This window comes from Fukomys damarensis, unplaced genomic scaffold (genome assembly GCF_012274545.1).
Source record: "Fukomys damarensis isolate Sample0158 unplaced genomic scaffold, DMR_v1.0_HiC HiC_scaffold_14, whole genome shotgun sequence".
In the NCBI taxonomy this organism is placed as follows: domain Eukaryota; kingdom Metazoa; phylum Chordata; class Mammalia; order Rodentia; family Bathyergidae; genus Fukomys; species Fukomys damarensis.
Window position 1 is genome coordinate 42,482,048 of NW_022900926.1, and position 19,056 is coordinate 42,501,103.

Consider the following 19,056-nt stretch of genomic DNA (forward strand, 5'->3'; position numbering starts at 1 on the left):
GAACTAACAGAAAGAATTAACAACTGGGATCTCATCTTATTACAAAGCTTCTGCACTGCAAAAGAAACCACCAACAGAACTAAGAGACAACCTACAATGTGGGAAAAAGTTTTTATCAGCTGCTCCTCAGACAAAGGACTATTATCTAGAATATATAAAGAACTCAAAACAATCAGCCATCCCAAATATAAAGACCCAATTCAAAAATGGGCACCTGAAATGAACAGACATTTCTCAGATAAAGAAGTAAAAGGAGCAAGTAAATATATGAAAAAATGTTCCACATCAATGGCCATTTGAGAGATGCAAGTGAAAACAACATTGAGATTCCACCTCACCCCACAAAGAATGGCTGCTATCAAGAAATCAAACAATAACAAATCTTGGCGAGGTATTTGGGAGAAAGAAATCCTTCTCCATTGATGGTGGGAGTTCGGACTGGTGCAAACACTATGGAAATCAATATGGAGATACCTCAAAGAGCTGGGACTAGAGGTTCCATTTGACCCAGCCATCCCTCTTCTGGGTATCATTCCAAAAGAATTAAAAGAATCATATCACAGTGATATATGTGCACCTATGTTTATAGCGGCACAGTTTGTAATAGCTAAAACTTGGAAACAGCCCATTTGCCCATCAGTTAGAACTGGATAAAGAAGATGTGGTTTTTCTATAAAATGGAATACTACTCAGCCATAAAGAATGAGCAATTAGATTCATTCAAAGAAAAACGGATACATATTAGGATATACTCCTAAGTGAAATAAATAAGTCACACATGTGTAAATACTGAATAGATTCTCTGGTATGAAAAACTATAACAGTATATAAGATCCTAATGAGATAACTGACAATGTGAAATAGGAAGAAAAGGGCTAACGGTGTAGGGAAATTGGGAAGGGTAGGGGAAAGGTAATAAGGGAAAGGAAAAAAATATGAGAAAATGAAAAAATGGAAATAAAATGTTTGTAAAGGGGGAGAGGAGGAGGGGGTGAAGGGAGGGCAGGGACAAGGAGAAAAAAATGAGAACCAAGACCTGTCATGTAAAGGTACAAGATCCCAATAATGAATGTAACTATACTGTATACCTAAAATGTACTAATAAACGCAATTTAAAATGTACTGATAAACTCAATGAAAAAACAAATAAATACAGTAGCAATTGGTCTCTTACACATTTGTCCCACTGAAATGAGTTCTCTAATGCTATAAAATTTAACACCAGTCTCTTTGTTCTTTGAGTGCTTATTTTTATTCTTACATGCTTTTATCTTAATTATTTTATGTAGAAAATATTGTATTATTTTTCATACTTCTGTGTGCAATGAATTATATATTCATTGACATTTGTTTTTTAAAAATTTCCAGTGGCAATGTCTCCAAATATTCAATTTTTTTCTGAGTTGTAACTATTATTACTTTCAGACTACAACTGAGTAAACATGATGGATCATGCATTTTGAGAAATAATTATTATACAAGAGTAAAGCTCTGCTGGAAATGACCCTACTATTTCCAGAAGATTAGAGAGGGAGAACTTTCATAGGTAGGTCGTTAAATCTGTGGATGAATAAAATTTATTCCTAGAATGAGACAAAGTGCCACATCCAGTCTATTCCTTTTTTAACATTTTCATAATTTTATCATCCAAGAAAGTTTATGTGTAAAAGAAACTAATAGGAATGGAATTTTATTTTCACAGTGTTAGTCAATTCTTTGACATCCTCCTCAGTTATATACCAAGATTCACATTCTAATCTAACATCCAAATTATTTTTATTTTTCTAATGGCCAGCATGTCATTTATGTCCTGGTACAATTTTAGTAGAAGAAAAGAAATGGAAACCACCAAACCTACAGAAAGTTAACTTAATCTAGTCATTAGTCACTTTTTTTTGGTTTTATTTATTGAAAAATTTTATTTTAATTTAATATAAATAGATCTTGATAAAGAAAATACAAAAACACTTTTATGAAAAAATAAAACAAAATTTTACTACAAAACAGTTAGAAAATAACAATGGTTACAATATTGAGTCACTGTCTCATCACTAAAACTAGTATTTCAGATTTTCCTATAGTTTGGTGTCCCACATGCTGTTAAACTTTTGGCTAAATCATCATCGCAGGATGGAAGAGGATGATGATTCCTGTTCTCAGGCAGATTCATTTGAGGGAAAGAGGACATAAGTGAGCTGAGGATCTGCAAACAGATTCCTCAGAAACAGCCAGGCCCTCCAGCCTATGACTATTTCTGCAAATCCCCAAAGGGTGTGTCAGCTTGCTGACCTCTGTTCTAGACTGCACCATGAAGAGAAAATTAATGCTGTTGGGATAGGAATAGTGTAATATCCCACAAATGTATGAGCCTTGAGCACAGATATGGTAAATGTTTAAAATTTAAAAATTATTGCAGTAAAAGACACATTGTCATTAATCCTCCTCACAGTGCTTCCCCTTGCTTTGAGCACATTTATGTCATTATTCTTGCCATTTTGTGAAGCATTTCGGGATGTCCTCTTTCCTGAATGTCTTTATGAGATGTGATCCAAACTGCTGCTGCCAAGTGTCATCCAACGGAAAGGCAAGTTCATAAAATCATTGTAGTGTGTCCTCAGCTGTCTTACTGACTGGAGCTGGCACCATGAAACTTTTGGCTCTTCCTAAATTAAAATCACCATGCAAGGTAAAGGTTTTTATTCAATACAGATGCAGCTGTGACAGTGTAACTAAAGACACTGGCAGAAGATGACTTCCAGAATTGCTTCACAAAGTGTTAAGAACAATGAGATAGGGTGTTTGAAGTGAGAGGGAATATTCTGAGGAGGATTAATGGCAAAATGTTTTCTATTACAATTTTTTTAGAAATGTAAACATTCACTGTATTGTTTGTTCACGCTGCATATATTCTATATACAAACAAATATTTATTCATAAGACCCAACTTCTGGCCTTGGTTCTGTAGCTGATGACCTGTTGCTTAACATATTAAGAAACAAAGGTGGGGCAATAGCAGCTGGCCCATTTCAGAGTGGCTCAAAAAAATCCATTGAGATTAAAGAAGCAATGAAATTGACATACATGCATATCACTAGTATCCAATTCTGGCAACTAACAGGGATTTTTATCATCAATTTTGTTTTTATCTGAAAGGATTCTCTGTTGGAGTGAAGCATGTAAAAGAATGCACCTAGAACAAATGTACATAAAATCTCAGAAATCAATTACCAGAGAAAAGGTAACATGTGGCTTTACCATTGATACAAAACCCCATCCAATGGAATTTGCTTCATCCAGCTGTACTTCAAATCACTGGGTCAGCTACATGCAGAGGGTATGAACCATGCTTTTCACAGATGACACAGAAGGGTCTCACAACCCTGCAAGAGCAACCCTTACAAAGGATGGCTGCTTTTGAGTTGTGTGAATTAAAACCAGATAGAATTAAACCCACAATATGCTTTTCAACATATGGTCTTTTCCACTGTCCCATAAAAGAAATAATAATGATCTTTATAGTGCCTATTTATATAAAATTAAATGTCAAAATGGTTAGAGTGCTGTGATAACATTTTTCTAAAGTACTCTGAGAATTGGAAAAAACAAAAATTAAGATATATTATGTACAGGTGCAAATTCTCCATGATGCATATGATCACCATGAATGGCAAACATGTACTTATAAAAAACTAAAGAAACTTTTTAAAAAGAAAAAGAAATAAAGTACTCTGAGATCCACCTGTCTCAGATATTGCCTGCGCTTTTGTGCTTTCTGCATGTCAGGGGGTGGAAGTGTAGACAATACATTTCCCAGGCTGCTTTGCAAACAGGGACCTGTTTAGGTTTAGGCAGCAAAGGGATCAGAAGGCAGGAGCAGGGTGAGGGGGATCTGTCCCAGTCAGTGGCTCTGGATCCACTCCTAGCAGTGATAACAGTGGCTGGTAGCTGTAGGAGTCAGCCAGGGCTTATAATATTCCTACCAAAGGAATAGGCCACAAGGTGTGGCTGGCTTTGAAATTGTCTGTCCAAGCGCAATGTGGTGATGCATAGCTATAATCTCAGGACTCTGGGAGGTTGAGGCAGAAGGATCTCAAGTTCAAGTCCAACCTGTATAACTTAGCAACTTAGTTTGATCCTGTCTCAAAATAAAAAATGAAAGAGGGCTTGGGATATAGTTCAGTGCAAATGCCCTGAGTTCAATCCCCACTGTGGCAAACTAAAAAAAAAAAAAACAATTATCCATCCACCAGTACATGGGCTGACCAGCAACACTCTCAAGACACTACAAGAGCTCTTCTTCCTGGTCCTTCTACCTCCATTTGTAGCTCTTCCAAAACAGCTCAACTATAAATCCTTTTATTAAATTTCTTTCTGCTTAAAATACTTAGCCTGGTTTCTGTTTTTATGACTAGGATCCTGATGGCTTTCAAAAGTACAAAATAAATAAACTTAAAACATATATCTTTTAAAAATGAACACAGACACACATGTACATTTATGTTTCCAGTACAGGGAATACTACAGATGCAAGGACTCAAGAGCAAAGTTTTGCCTCTGGTTCCTATAGTCAGGGGCACAGACTCCTTCTTTCTGCCTCCTGGGGCTGGTGTTTCCCAATTTTCTCTGAACTCACCGCCTGCAACTGTTTGGCCCAAGATGTCTTTAAACAGAAGTCAGCAGGCACTGAAACAAGGCAACTGCATTGGCTAAGGCTTTTCTCCCCTAAAATAAGCACTAGATGCTTGTAGTCTCTCAGAAGACTTAAACCTACCTCTTGCCAATGGGAGGCCATTGTAGACCACCAAAAATTTACTTAAGTCTGAATTAGAGGCACAAGAATTTAATTCTTTCTTTAAGATAATTTATATAGAACAAGTTAGATATCTCTGATTTTTTTCCTTAAATTTCTTATTAAAGAAAAAATTTTTAAGTTTTTAATGTTCATAAATCCTATCCTGTTACTTATTAATCTTCAAAGTCACTTTTACACAATGAGAATAACTCTCCTTGACATGGTAGAAAGTCAGTCTGATAAGGCCAAAAGGATTACAACGCTTTGTTTTGCAGAAAGCATAAGCAACTCCAGTGGGAAAGAAAGTTGAAAAGCATAGGGGAACAAAGGACATCTGAGGCAGTGTGAAGAGATGCCCAGACAGACACAGACATGTGGATGCCCTGAGGGTCTGCCCACTCTGCATTTGGAGCTGTAAACATCAGTCATTTAAGCTTAACAGCCACCTGTCCCCACTTTCAGTGCTGAAGGAGTGCAAATCCAGACTGAGAGAGTGAATTTCTCCACCAGGAAATCAGAGGCATAGGAGAGATCAGGACAGGAGGAGGGCGAAGCTCAGAAGTATAGAGGATGAGCCTGGAAAGGCTGAGAATCAATGTCCTGCATCCACACAGAGCAAGAGCCCAGGGAGATGAAACTGCACAGAGAGACAGAGTGAATCCAGAGAGTTTACAGCCGTTGCCTAAACACACAGAGTCCTGATCCTCTCTTGTCCTGGCAGCCAGTTCCTAAGGTTTCTCATAGTCATAATTTAAAGTATGGTATGCAAATAAGCTTTGAAATAGGATGGAAAGGTATCTTAAAATACATGACTTTTGTTTGTCTTGTTACACTGGGAGAGATGAAAATACTACATTACATCATAGCAGGTACACTAGATACATTAGCCCCTCCACCCAGGCTGTTTCACTTCTCTGGGGTGAAGACATGCAGTTACTCATCTAAGCATGTTTGCAGTTTCTCTAAATGACTGAGCCTGTGGAAAGACAGAAGATAAAAGGCTCCATGTGTGTAGAAACTCTCTGAGCAGAGGAGTGGAAACACTGGAATCACTTAGCCTGAGGTTGTAGCTGTGCCACCCCCAGCTCTGTGCCCTCTGGTGATTGTCTTAACACCAGACCTTCTGTGTCTCCATCTAGGAAATGAAAACTGCACTGATGGCGTCACTGAGATGGCATCGGTACTATAAATATTACTAAATAATTTATAGTCAGTCATATAATGATGATGATAATCAATAACTGATGGTTTTAGAAAGTGGTTTTCAAGACTGGCTGCTAATTAGAGATTGCGTAAGGTAACTGAAAAAAAACCTGAGCTCCACTTCAGACCAACTAAATCAGAATCTAGTCTAATATGTAAGCATTGGATAAGACTACCAGCTATTTAGATGTCTTCTGGGGAGATTTAATTGTAGCATATTCTACTTGGGTTGAATAATGTCTCCCCGCCAAAAAAAAAAAAAAATCTTATTTCTAGGACTTTGGAATGTGCACTTCTTTGGAAATAAAGTCCTTGTGGATATAATTAGTTAAAATGAGGTCATATTGGTTCAGGGTGGGTCCTAACCACCTAATGACGATCACTCATATAAGAAATCAGAGGAAAAGACACACAGTAGAAGGAAGCATGTAGAGACTGAGGCAGAGATAGAGACATGGTGTCTACCAATGAGGGAGGGGTAAGGAGTATGGGCAACTACAATAGTCAAGAGAGGGGAATGGACTGGATGCTCCTAAGGCCTTCAGGGAGAGCATGGCCCTACCTAGAGTTCACACTTCTGGCCTTAGCAAATCCTACAAGGAAAAGCTACTAGAACTACCAGTCCCATGGACATCTCCTGATCTCACATGTTATAGTTTAGATTGAGATGTTCCCACAAAGTCTTGCATTCAGAGCTGGGGCTTTTGAATGGTGATTGGACATGGGTGCACTATACTCATCAGTGGATTAACCAGCTGCATGTGCTATTAGGAGGTGGGGACCGGTTGGAAGAGGAGGGTCACTGGGGATGTGACCCGAGGGGTATACAGTATTCTTGTCCCTGGCTTCTTCCTTCTCTTTCTGCTTCCTGGCTGCTGTGGGTCAAGCAGCTCTTCTCTACTATGTTATTTCTGCCTTAGAGTTAGCCAGCCACAGAGACCTTTCTGAACCTGGGAGCCAAAATAAACCTTTCCTCCTTTAAATTGTGAGTGTGGGGTATTTTGTCCCAGTCACAGGAAAGTGAATAGGATACCACACAAACCAAAAGAATGACAATAAATGGAATCTGAATGATCCGAACAGGCACAATATCTCCCTTGACAGATTTCAGGGCACCTGGCAGAACCCAGCAACTCCTTCCCTCTGTAAACATCGGTAGACCTAGGAAACAATCAAACAAGGGCAAGCCCCAGCAACTCAGAAGAGCAGAACTGTCTATATGCTTAGAGAAAACAGTTCCAGTGAAAGTTACTGCTAGAAACAAGAACTAAACAGCTTGAATACGTAGTTTCTGTGAGATGCAATCAGCTCATGCAGTGATAAAATAAGAGCAATTCATTATGCAAGGGAGCATCCTGCCACAAGGCATTTTTTAAAGATTAAAATCAGAAATGAAATTTCCAGCTGGCCTGCCATTTGGGAGCTGGAGCTCTCCCTCACCTAAGCACAGGGTAGGAGAATTCACTCAGTTAATGAATAAGTAAATATGGACTTTTATTATGTTTTTCTCAGACAAATCAAGTTTAATAAAACTGGGCATCAGCCTTTTTGGGCTCTTGTAACACAATACCTACATGATAATATTGCCCTTTTCCACACTAAAGTCACATAAAAATCACTAGAAATCACTTAGAAATCAATGTTTTGATCTTATTAAAAAACTAAATAGCTCCTATTATGAATATGCACTTTAGGAATTTCAAGTTTTTAAAATTTTCTCTATTCCACTGAACTCAAAACAGAATTAAATGAAATGTTACCATCACCACACCTGATGCTGACAACTCAGAGATAAGATTGCTGGTACTCTCTTTGCTCCAGACCCCATTACATCATAAGAAGAGCTTTAGTTCAGCATTTCAGGTTGGTAGAAAAATCATGGCTAAAAATGGACATCACAATATTCTGTTTGAGTGGCTGGGCTTGATGATACATGCCTGTAATCTCAGGAGGATGAGGTAGGGGGATCGCTGCAAGCTCGAGGCCACCCTGGGTTACAGAGCAAAATTCTGTCTCAAAACAAAACAAAATAAGAAAACCACATATAATATTCTATTTTCTAACAATCTATCTCTATTTTTTCTCTTCATATCTATAAAGGCACTATTTAAGAAAATAAATTCACATTAGAAAACTTCTTTCCTAAGTCTAAATGTGTGTCTTAAAGTTTTATATGTAAAACATTGAAGCTATTCATCCACCATTAATTAATTAATTAGCTAACTGATTAATTTTGCTGTCCTGGGGACTGAATCCAGAAGCTTTGCACTGAGTTATATCCCCAGCCACTTTTTATTTTTTATTTTGAGACAGGATCTCACTAAGTCGCTCAATTGCCCAGACTGGTATCAAACTTGCAATTCTTTTGTTTCAGTCTCCCAGAGTGCATGGATTACAGGTGTTCACCACCATACCTGGCTTACTTCCCCTTTAGAACAATGTTAATTTAAAGCTGTATACAGTATCTACTCATGCTTTTACCACTATTCTCAGTCCCAGGGATCAAGATCACCTTGAAAATGGAGAAAAGTTGGCTTTCCACAGTACCACATTCCACGATATCCACTATGACTTCTAATACCCAAAGTTCAAACTTCTGGGAGCATGCTTCAAAAACAGGTCTGCTGATAAGCTTTTAAAAATATTATATCAGCATTATACCACAGTGATATATGCACACCCACGTATATAGCAACACAGTTTGTAATAGCTAAGTCTTGGAAACAGCCCAAATGCCCATCAATCAATGAATGGATAAAGACGCCATGGTTTTCTATACAGTGGAGTGCTATAATGCCATAAAGAAGTATAAACTTGAGATATTCCTAGATAAACAGATGCACCTTGAGACCATATTCTTAAGTGAAATATATGGGATACACATGTTTAAATATTGCATTGTTTCCCTGGTGTAGAAACCAAAGGGCCAAAATATATAATAGATATTGTGAAACAGGAAGAAAATGTTCACACAGGAAGGGGAAATATGGAGTGGGGGAGGAGAAAAGGAAGAAAGGCAAAAGAAAGGGAATAGAAGGAAAAAATGAAAACAAGGCTTTTGTAATAAGGAAGGGAAGAGAGGTTGAAGGGAGGGTAGGGTAATGGGCAAAAAAGAAGCAAGATATGTCACATATTGGTAAAAATAAGATGAATGTTATTATGTATATCTAAAATATACCAATAAAATTAATTTTTAAAAGATTAATGTAAGGATAAAAGCCCTTTAAGCAGCTGTATATATGACTGCAAAAATAATAATCTACTGTACAATAATAACAGCTCCTACCTGTGCTGTTGGAGAAGAATATCTTTTTTTTTCCTTTTCTATTTTGGTTTCTACTTTGGAAATGAGGTTATCTCTCCTTTGCGTAAAGCCTAAACAACTCAATGGTTCCCACATGAATAAAGTTCCAGTGTGTATATTTATTTCCAGGCCCTTCCCATCAGGCCCTGACATGTTTTTAATCTTATGACCCATGACTGTGCTCCCTCTTGGCTGCACTGGCATATTTGTGCCCATTCAGGTTGGCTTTCCCATCCTGAGCTTCCTGCTGTTTTCTTTCTGGCTCATGATTTTCCCATCTCTTCTCTTCCTGATAAAGTCACAAAGCTTAGATGAAATGCAGGCACTGACTGCAGATGCCCTGCCTGGCAGAAGCTTCAAAGAAGCCAATTTCAGTTAGCTCTAGAAGTTAAGCACCTGAATTTTGGCCACATATCTTGGATTTGCCAGAAAGGTCTCAATTCTAAAGTTTTCCTTGTCTCTAAAATGAACTTTTGGCTGGGGATGTGGCTCAATGTTGGAGTGCTTGCCCAGCACATGTGACGCCTTGGGTTCAATCCCCAGTCCTGCAGCAAACAAAAAACAAAACTAAAATGAACTTTTTACTCAGACAACATATCCCTCTTTTTTGGCTCAAAAACTTGGATTTACTATGTTTTCATTCTGTACCACCAGTTTTAAAAGCTGGAAAAAATAAGTCAATTATTTTAGAAAGCATTGTTTTTAATTTTTATAATTTAAGTAATATGGTAGCTATATGAAAATTATAAAAAAACAAAAATCTTTATCATCACCTGCAATTCTACTCTGTTATGCATGTTCTTTTAGATGTTGTCATCTATACATTTGTGCTTCTGTGTATTTCATAAATATGAAATTATATTATTTTCATTTTATAAAATTTACACATGACATGTGAATATGTGAATCTCCTATGCTATCATCATGAATGGCCACATGGCATTCTATAGAAATGACTACAAGCCTTAAACCAACTCTTCACTTGATCTTAGCCAAAAGGCCGAGAAGCGATTTTAAACCAACTCTTAATTTTGGATAAGGCATTATGTGACCTTTTTCACCATTATTAAACAGACACATGAAAGTCTTAAAATTATAAAAGGAGAATCCTAAGTGTAGAAGAATTTTGAAGTACAGTCACATCAAAGCAAGGAGATGAATGTACTGTGTGCAAAAATTAAATTATAATTTCAATAAAATTATTTCAGTTGGGTGTTTTGTTTTTTGGTTTGTTGGTACCAGGGATCAAACTCGGGCCCTTGCACTTGTGAGGCACGTGGCAGCACCACTGAGCTAAATCCCCGGCCATTCCAGTTGTTTTTTAAAACTCATATCCCAACTTATTCTAAAACAAGCGTTTAAAATATTATGTAACATAATTTAATAATTTATGTAGATTACAGGTGGTAAGATCTGAAAATGACTCCAGATTTGAGGAAGAAGGAAATGATAAATCACAGGAAGAATAAAAACTGATGGCATATTTGGCCTATCTGCATATGAGCAGGTAATAAAGAATGAGATAATCAGAAAGAAGTATGGAACTTGAGTCATCACTCGTTGCTTTCCTCTCACACTGACTGTATTTATCCCGAGGCTGATATGTATCTGAAATCACTCAGCAGCACAAAACAGAGCCAAGCATTTGATAACTTCACATACTAAACAGTAGAACAATATAGGATTGATCCTTAGCACCATTATAATAGTTAAAATTGATACTAGTCATACAAAGATTATCTGCTTTTTACAATTCTTTGGTTTGGAAAAAGAGATACTAAACTAGTCTGCCAGGAACAAAGATACTTTGGCACTTCACGCTTGCAAAATTTAGTTCTATCACATGCAATTGGCATTTTGAAAACTCTACTAGAGATATTTTTGCTGCTATAAATTTTCTTCAGACACAGCAAAAAGATGTTCTATAGCTTTCCAATTTCTAAAATCCCATGCGACAAGCTATCAGATGATGGGTTGGGTGATAGGAATAATGAAGTGGATAGTGGGAAAACATTAAACAGTTTTAAAAAGTTTTTTAAATCCCTCTCTTTATAAGCTCATCTCTTTTGAGGAAAATTAAAAATAAAGTCTTTTCTCTCTGTCCCCTTCCTCTGCCTTCATGTGAGAGCATGGGGTTACTTCTAGAACATCCAGACTCCAATCTCTTTTAAAAATCTACCATCTTGAGATATCAAGGATTTCCTCATGTATATTACTGTCCACCAGACATTCCTTGAGAAGGGATTCTAGTATGGAGAATGAGACCCATCACATCTTAGTAGATTTCATTTTCTGTCCTTCAGAATTATTGGAAGCTCTTTCCTTCTACTTGGAAACCACAGCCAGCAATGATTTTCAGAACATTCTGAGAATATGTAGTAACATGTGCACCTTCTAAAGTTTGCCAAAGCCCACATTTTCTAATAAGAACATACTCTTATGACAGACAAGCTGAAGAAACACCAACATCTATTCCCTGTAGAAAATGACTTTTCCAGAATATGAAAACTAGCTGAGAGAACTGAAATCTTTGGTATTTTTCCAGTTTAATGCCTGTCTTTTTTAAATGTCTAAAAATGATTGAATTTGATGTGAATATTAAAAGGCTGTATTATAATTTTACTCCCACCTTCCTAACTCTAGGAACCTTCTAGAATCATCTCAAGTCAAATTAGAGAACACTGAATAATCTTGAAGCTCAGGGATCTGCCCTGATATTTTCTGACTTGTTGAGCACAGAAGGAGCATAAGATATCAACACTGGGGTCACTTATATCTCTCAAAGATTGTTATTAAATGACAAAAACAATAAAAGCTTTAGAGGAGAAATATAGCTTTAAATAATCTAGTACAAAAGATGGAAGCTATTGTTAGAAGTGGTTGACAAATTACTTGAAGATTAAAAACTGTGAACTGATTTAAGCAAACAAAAAAGTTTCCAGCCAACCCTCAGCTTTCTTAGCAGGCTATGTGGATGGCTTCTTCTGTTCTCTATGTCTTCTGTTCAGTTTTACTTTGTTTATTGTTCTTTGGTGGTTTGTATTTGACAGCAAGAGTAAGTGGGACTGGACAATAGGACTGTTTTAATAACATTTCCAATTGACTGGAATAAGGCACACATTTAACCTTAGCACAGTTTGTGCCAGGTTTTATGATAGAGAGCTTCAAGGAAGTCCAGTCCAGCCTTAGGACAATAGAATCATTGACCAAGTCCACCTGGAGATCTCAGCTTTGCAAACACTACCCTGTGACAACTGCAGAGTTTATAATTTGGACTGGAGTGCAGACCAAACATCGTCAAGAAACTCTGACTGGTTCCACATGTGCAAAGATCTTTTTGCTAGCAGTTCACCTCACTCAACAGTCTTTCCTTTTTTCCTCCTCCTAGGATACTTAGAACTGTCCTTGCCCGGATATGGAGTACATTAGAAGAGAGCTGATCTTTCCCACATTTGGTGTGCAAAATTAACTTAATATCCAGTTTTTCTAATTCGTCATGGGAACTGCAATCACAATACCAATAGTTATGTAGGATCCTAGATCAAAAATATTTGCTTTTTAATGCATTTTACATGCCAATTGTTTTTATTATGATGGTCTGGAGTTATTAAAACAAACAAAAAAAGCTACATGGGTTTCATAATGACTCCGTGGCATTTAGCACCTCCTCTCTGAACACACACTAACCTAGTAAGCTGGGCTCTACCAGCCAACAACCTTCAACAGCTGGGCGATTTCAATCCTACACATTCCAGTGAACACACAGAAGATACTCTGCACCATGGCAGCCTTCCAGTCTGAAACTGAGCAGCTGAAATTCACTTTTATTGGCAATTAACACCCATCTCATGCTCTATTGGAAAGGTTTCCAATTAGTCGTTTTACACATATGTTGCCTCGTTAAGTCCTCCCAGCACTCTGTGGAGAAGACTATTATCCTGAGTGTACAGATGGAGAAACTGAGACTTGGAGAAATCAGGACACTGAGCAGAGGTTACATGCTAGTCAGTAGGGGGAAAGGACCCTGAACTCAGACATCTGCCTCCAGTGTCCACACCCTTCAGCACCCAGGTCTGCCCTGACCTTTGGCTGCTGTGACCTGTCCCTTCAACTGAACAAAGAATGCAATTTTTTTTTTCCAAATTGCTGACATATACTTTTTTCATTTAAGCAAGTTTAAGAGACCATTCTAAAATAATCTTGCTTGGATAAGTATACAGTGCATGAAATGGCCAAGCACTCTTGTTTTGAGATTTTTAAGGCCCTTGTTATTCTTCTTTAAATAGATAACTCTTCACTAAAGTATCCCTTTTTCATATGTGAGCCACTCCCATCATATTTTCACCAACTATAGCTTTTTGTTTGAAATAAAATTTCCTATGACTGGTAAAATACAAAAAAAGTATTGGTATCCTAACAGCCTGGTTTTGCATTCCCTGCATGCATCGTTTCTGCAGTTTCATATTGCTCTTAGGACCAATTGGCAAGAGGGAAGGTGTGGGCTTTTCAGTACAAGGGTTCTGTATCTTGGTCTTAAAATTATGCTTGCTTTTGCAAAGAAGAAAAGGTTCTAGAACAGAGTGCCTCTCTGGCCATTTTTTGTTTTGTTTTATATGCAGTACTGGGGATTGAACCTAAAGCCTTCCCATTGAGCTACATTCCCAGCTCCTCTTTTTTAATTTTTAGTTTTGAAACAGTTTCATAAAGTCACTAAGTTGCTTAGGCTGGGTTTGAATTTATGATCCACAGCCTCCCAGAGTTCCGGGATTACAGATGTGTGTCATGATGTCTGGGTCATCCTGGCAGTTTATATGCCTTCTTTCAGCTCAGACTCAGGCTCAACACCAGGAAAACTAACCATTGCTAAGACTGTATTGTTTCAGTTTTACAGAAAAACAGGGTCTGCATGGCACAAAGGTTGGTCCTGGTTTTGTGCACTGAGTTAGACCCTGGCTTTCTGTGAGCATCTCATGCTACTTCTCCCAAGAAATGTAGGAACAAAGCATTGAAGGTCCAGATCTGGTTTGGGGTAGCCATGTGGTCTTCCTTGCTGTGCTCTTCATCTTCCCTCTTGGGAAAGCAGTAAGGAGAGTGTTCTGGAACTCCTTCAGCAATCACTATGCACCCAGTTGATCCTTCTAGAGCACACTGGAAAGCAAAGACTCCAGCCTCTGTCACTGTAGAGTTTCCAATTTGAAAGTGAAAAGAGGACAACAGGTTCACTTCTTTTAATAACTTCCTCCTTGTACTGAAGGTTGGCAGCTTTCTAGGAAAAAGCTGACCAGCCTCCCCTGCTTCTTCCCCCAGCCTCTTTCCCTCGGATCTTTTCCACCTTCATCTGCTCTGAAATGGATAGCTGAGGCCCCACAGATGAACACCCTGTTGCTACAGAGGCATGAGCCAAGGAAAATGCCCCCCAAAGAGAGGTTAGGATTCTTTCACTGTGTGATGGTTGAGCAGGGAAGATTTCAGTCTCACAAGATATTGCCACATTGAAGTACTTCTAGATCTCGCATTCTGCATCATGGGAGAGTTATAAGCAAGCTAAACATGGTGAAAAGAGATGGTTCATTTATTCATTCATTTCATCCAGACTTTTACAGATGGCTTCTGCGTGGGAGGCACACTGCTGTGCACTGAAGGGGGATGCAGGTGGAGCTCTGGTTCCAGCTGAGCACCAAGGACATGGTACATGAAAGAGAATACATAGTGGAACACATTTAAATGTTGTAAGAGAAACACAGAATGCTTTGTAAGAACAGAGAAGGGAGAGATGAGTCCTGGCTGGGAGGTATGTATCAGCAAAGACTTTTTGGAGGAGGTAAGGTCTGAGCCAGGCCTCCAAGAACTGGTTGTATCCGGATATATAGAGATGAGGCAGAAGGAAAGGGAATAGGTCAACAAGATCGAAAGGAGAAAAGTAGGTGAGGATCACAATATCTAACTAGCTTACAAATAAATACAATGGGTGGTTTTCATGGGAAGGGGCATCTTAATAGCTCTGTACAATTTACAAAGCATTTCACTATCCACTCTTATTTGAGTCACACAAAATATGAACTTAAGTCTTAAGGTGCTAATCATTTTATTTTCAGGATGACTCAAATGAGTCAATAAATGTGAATGCAGTTTAAACGTGGCAAAATGTTACATGAAGTGAAATTTTACTACTTAGTACCAATGATTAAAAATTACTAGAAAATAGAGAAAATACAACTAAATCAATGTATTATATAAATGTACATACTGCTTCCTTTCCTTAATGTCCTTTTTCCTCTAACCAAGCTTGATAAATAACAATGAGGGAGCATTAACAATGCCTAGTCCTAAAATTGGATTGCATCATTCTCTATTATTAGTTTTTAGGGAGATGGAGTTGTCATGAAAAATCACTCATGACATATGTTAGAAATCTGTAAAACTGGCCTAGAAAGCCACCACAGAAGCAGACGTCCCTGCAGAGGGAGACCAGTACCTGTGAACTAGCCAAAGATGCCATGACTAGAATTTCCACCCCCATATTCTCTAGCAGAACACTGCAGAAGGTGCAATCTGATTCCTCTTCCCCTGAATCCATGAAGCACCTTTGACTCTCCTGGGACGGATGGAATAGAGTAGAAAGGAGGAAGTGTAATGCCCAAAGCTGGATTAGGGAAGGGGATGGTGCTACTGCTACATACCTTGGGGTTCTGAGCTGCCTGGTGAGAAGGTAAGGTAGCCATGTAGGAGGGAAGCCCAAGCTACGTGGAAAGTCCTATACAGGTGTCATAGTTGACAGGCCCAGCTCGGGTCCCAGCTGCCAGCAGTACTAATTGCTAAAATTTAAATGAAGATCTCTAGATGGCTCCTGCCAAGGCGTTTGGGTCATCTCAGCCTTTGAGCCTTCCCACTGTGGAGAAGACATGCTCATGCCCTGCTACAACTGTTCTAAATTCCTGATCCATATAATCTGTGAGATTGATAGGTTAGTGTCTGAAGTGAACAAATTTGGGGATTATGTTTTACCCAGGAATAGTAAGGGAAAAATTTACTTGGTCTTATTTATTTTTGTAAAAAAAAAAAAAAAAAATCCAAGGTACCTATGACAAAATCCCCACATTTGTTCATTTTGGATGGTAGGTACATGATTATTAATCATAATTTTCTTTAGAAAACTTTACATTTTTTTATTAAAAAGTTGTAACCTAACATGAAATGCAAATTTTTGAAATGAGTAGTATATTTATAAGTGCTAATGTCAAGATTGAAACAGTCAAAAAATTCACAGGTAAAAATAATATTTTACTTTCTTTATTTAAAGACTCAGAGGTGGAGATAGAAATACAATAAAGTAGCCAATAAGAATCAAAGTACATGTTGCTATAATAATTGCTATAATAATAGTTCTATACAATAGCAAATTTTGATATTATTACACAAAATGAATTTACAAAATGAAATAATTTTCATACCACTCCAGGAAAGGATATCATGATAATGCATTGCTTACATGATTTTTTGCAAACAGCCTGGTCAAGGAAGTTAAAATAAACACAGGTATTCATGAATAATTTATGAATGTATTATGTCAGGCTTTGAGGTTTGGGTTGTTTACCAATAGAATCTTACTGAAATAAATAATAAATGAAAAATGAAACCATTGACGTGAAAGTCTCTGAAGAGCATCTACTTTCTGAGTAGGCATTTGGAAATCACAGCAGTGTTGGATATAATGAAATATGTAATATTTAACCAAAAGTTACTTTCACACCTTAATAACTGGAGTTCTTTTGACAGACCTCTGCAGATTTTGGATTCATGGTTCCTGCAAGTACACAGGAACCAGCAGATTCCCAGATGGCAATCATGTTTGTCTGTTTAGGTACATTTGAATCAGGAAAAATATGGTGTACAGAGACCACCAGAGGATCAAAAGTGAAAGTGGAAGGCATGGTGAGCATGCCAACTGCCTGGGCAAGCCCAGTGTCCCAGGAGGACGGGCTGTATTTCTTGCTCTCATACAGGTGATTCAAGACCAGAAGCAGAGAGGTGAGTGACAAGCATCCTGAAAGGCACTGAGACCCCAGGATAAGCTGATTCTCTGGAGGAGACCACACTGGGCTGAGACACAAGTGGAAGGTGGGCATGTACAGGCCATGCAAGTGCCTAGGACAGAGAAACGTGGGTGCTCAGCTGTGGGGACACAGGGAAAAAGATGATTGCTCTAAAACTGAGGGACTTTCAAGCAGGTTCAAACAAGAAATGGGCAGAAAATGATGTGAAAGACAGACTGCGGGCAAGGGGGCTAAAGTGGTGGAAGAGAAGTGGGAATCAACTGAGAAGGTGAGAGGCAGGCACCACAGCCCAGGTGGGAAGTGTGCTTCTGTGAGGTGGTGTTCCAGCTCTTCCACTGTGACAAGGGAAGAAATGGTAGAGCAGATATGGGAAGCTGATCGACTTGGGACAGGATAGAGAAGAAGCTTCTTATTCTAAACTTTCTATTTCCTCAGGGAAGTAGAGTGTGAGGTTTGGATGAGGAAGGAGGAAGGTAAGTGGGGAGGGAGAACTGAAGCAAGAAGGGGTCAGGGCATACAGGCCTGCGGAGAGAGGACCTCTGAGTGAGCTCACAGCTCCTGTAGGACCAGGGCTGAAGAACAGGACCTTGGCACCAGCTACAGAAGGAAAGAAGAAAAGGAAGGGCCAGAGGAAGACGGCAAGGCATTATGAGGGAGGTGATCGGAAGAGCCTGAGGCTGTGGGTGGCTGTGGGAAGCTGACTGCTAAGGTGCTAGGATGGGCCTCTTGTTCACTGCAGTGCCCCAAAACCTCTGCCATAGCAGGGCACTCTGGCTACTCAACACTGTGCTGAATGAGCAAATAAGTATGTCTTCAGGGATGGTTCATGACATGACTTCCTGGTGACTGAAAAGGCACTGGAGACTGGCTGGAGAGTCTTCTTGGCTTGTCAGGGCACAGTTCTCTTGCTGAACAGAGGGAGGTTCAATTGCATTCAAAATCTGCACAGGGAGGAGATCAAGGTCCCACGCAGCTATGTGATAGTCTATCACTATCCTCTAATGGCAAACAAGGCAGACTAGAAGATAAATGCTACAACACAGGAAGTCACAACCATGAAAAGGAGCTGGATTTTGAAGAATAGAATTTTCTATACATTATCTCTGAAGAGGGCCACATTTTTCATTCAAGGGTGAGGTCAGTCAGGCATCATCACAAAGGAAAATCATTAGCAGAAGCTAGCCTCTTTTTAAGCCAGTGGAACTCAAAGCATCACCTAGACCTGTAATATCATCAGCATCTGATGCATATGATACAGATTCTCAGGCCACACCCAGATCCTCTGAATTAGAAACTCTGGGGGAGACCCAGCAATCTGTCTTCACAAGCCTTTTGGGTTATTTTGAGAGTTGCTGTGCTGGAGGCAGGTGGGAAAGGACAGGACAATGGTTTGAGGTGAGGTCAGCTGGAAACTAGTTCTCATGCTGTCCTATCTTAGGGGAGTCACAAAATTGCTCCTAGCCTCTATTCCATCCTTTGGAAAATGGAAGGTTGCAACAACTTTCCACAGAGGCTACTTTAATGATAAAGATAATACATTTATAACACCTGGAATATATCTAGCTCTTTTGTTTTGGGGATTAGAAATTTTCAGTAGTCAAAACAACTCCAAATAGTACATATTCTCATCCAGATAAATTAATCATTCATGAGTCGAATAAATATATTTTGCTACATAGTAAGACAAAAATCACTGATCTAAA

General features: G+C 38.7%; 1 protein-coding gene across 1 annotated transcript in view; it reads right to left on the reverse strand.

Annotated features, from left to right (window-relative positions):
* Positions 1 to 19,056, reverse strand: part of Slc22a3 (solute carrier family 22 member 3) — a 110,688-nt gene that overhangs the window by 70,420 nt on the left and 21,212 nt on the right. The window lies entirely within an intron of this gene.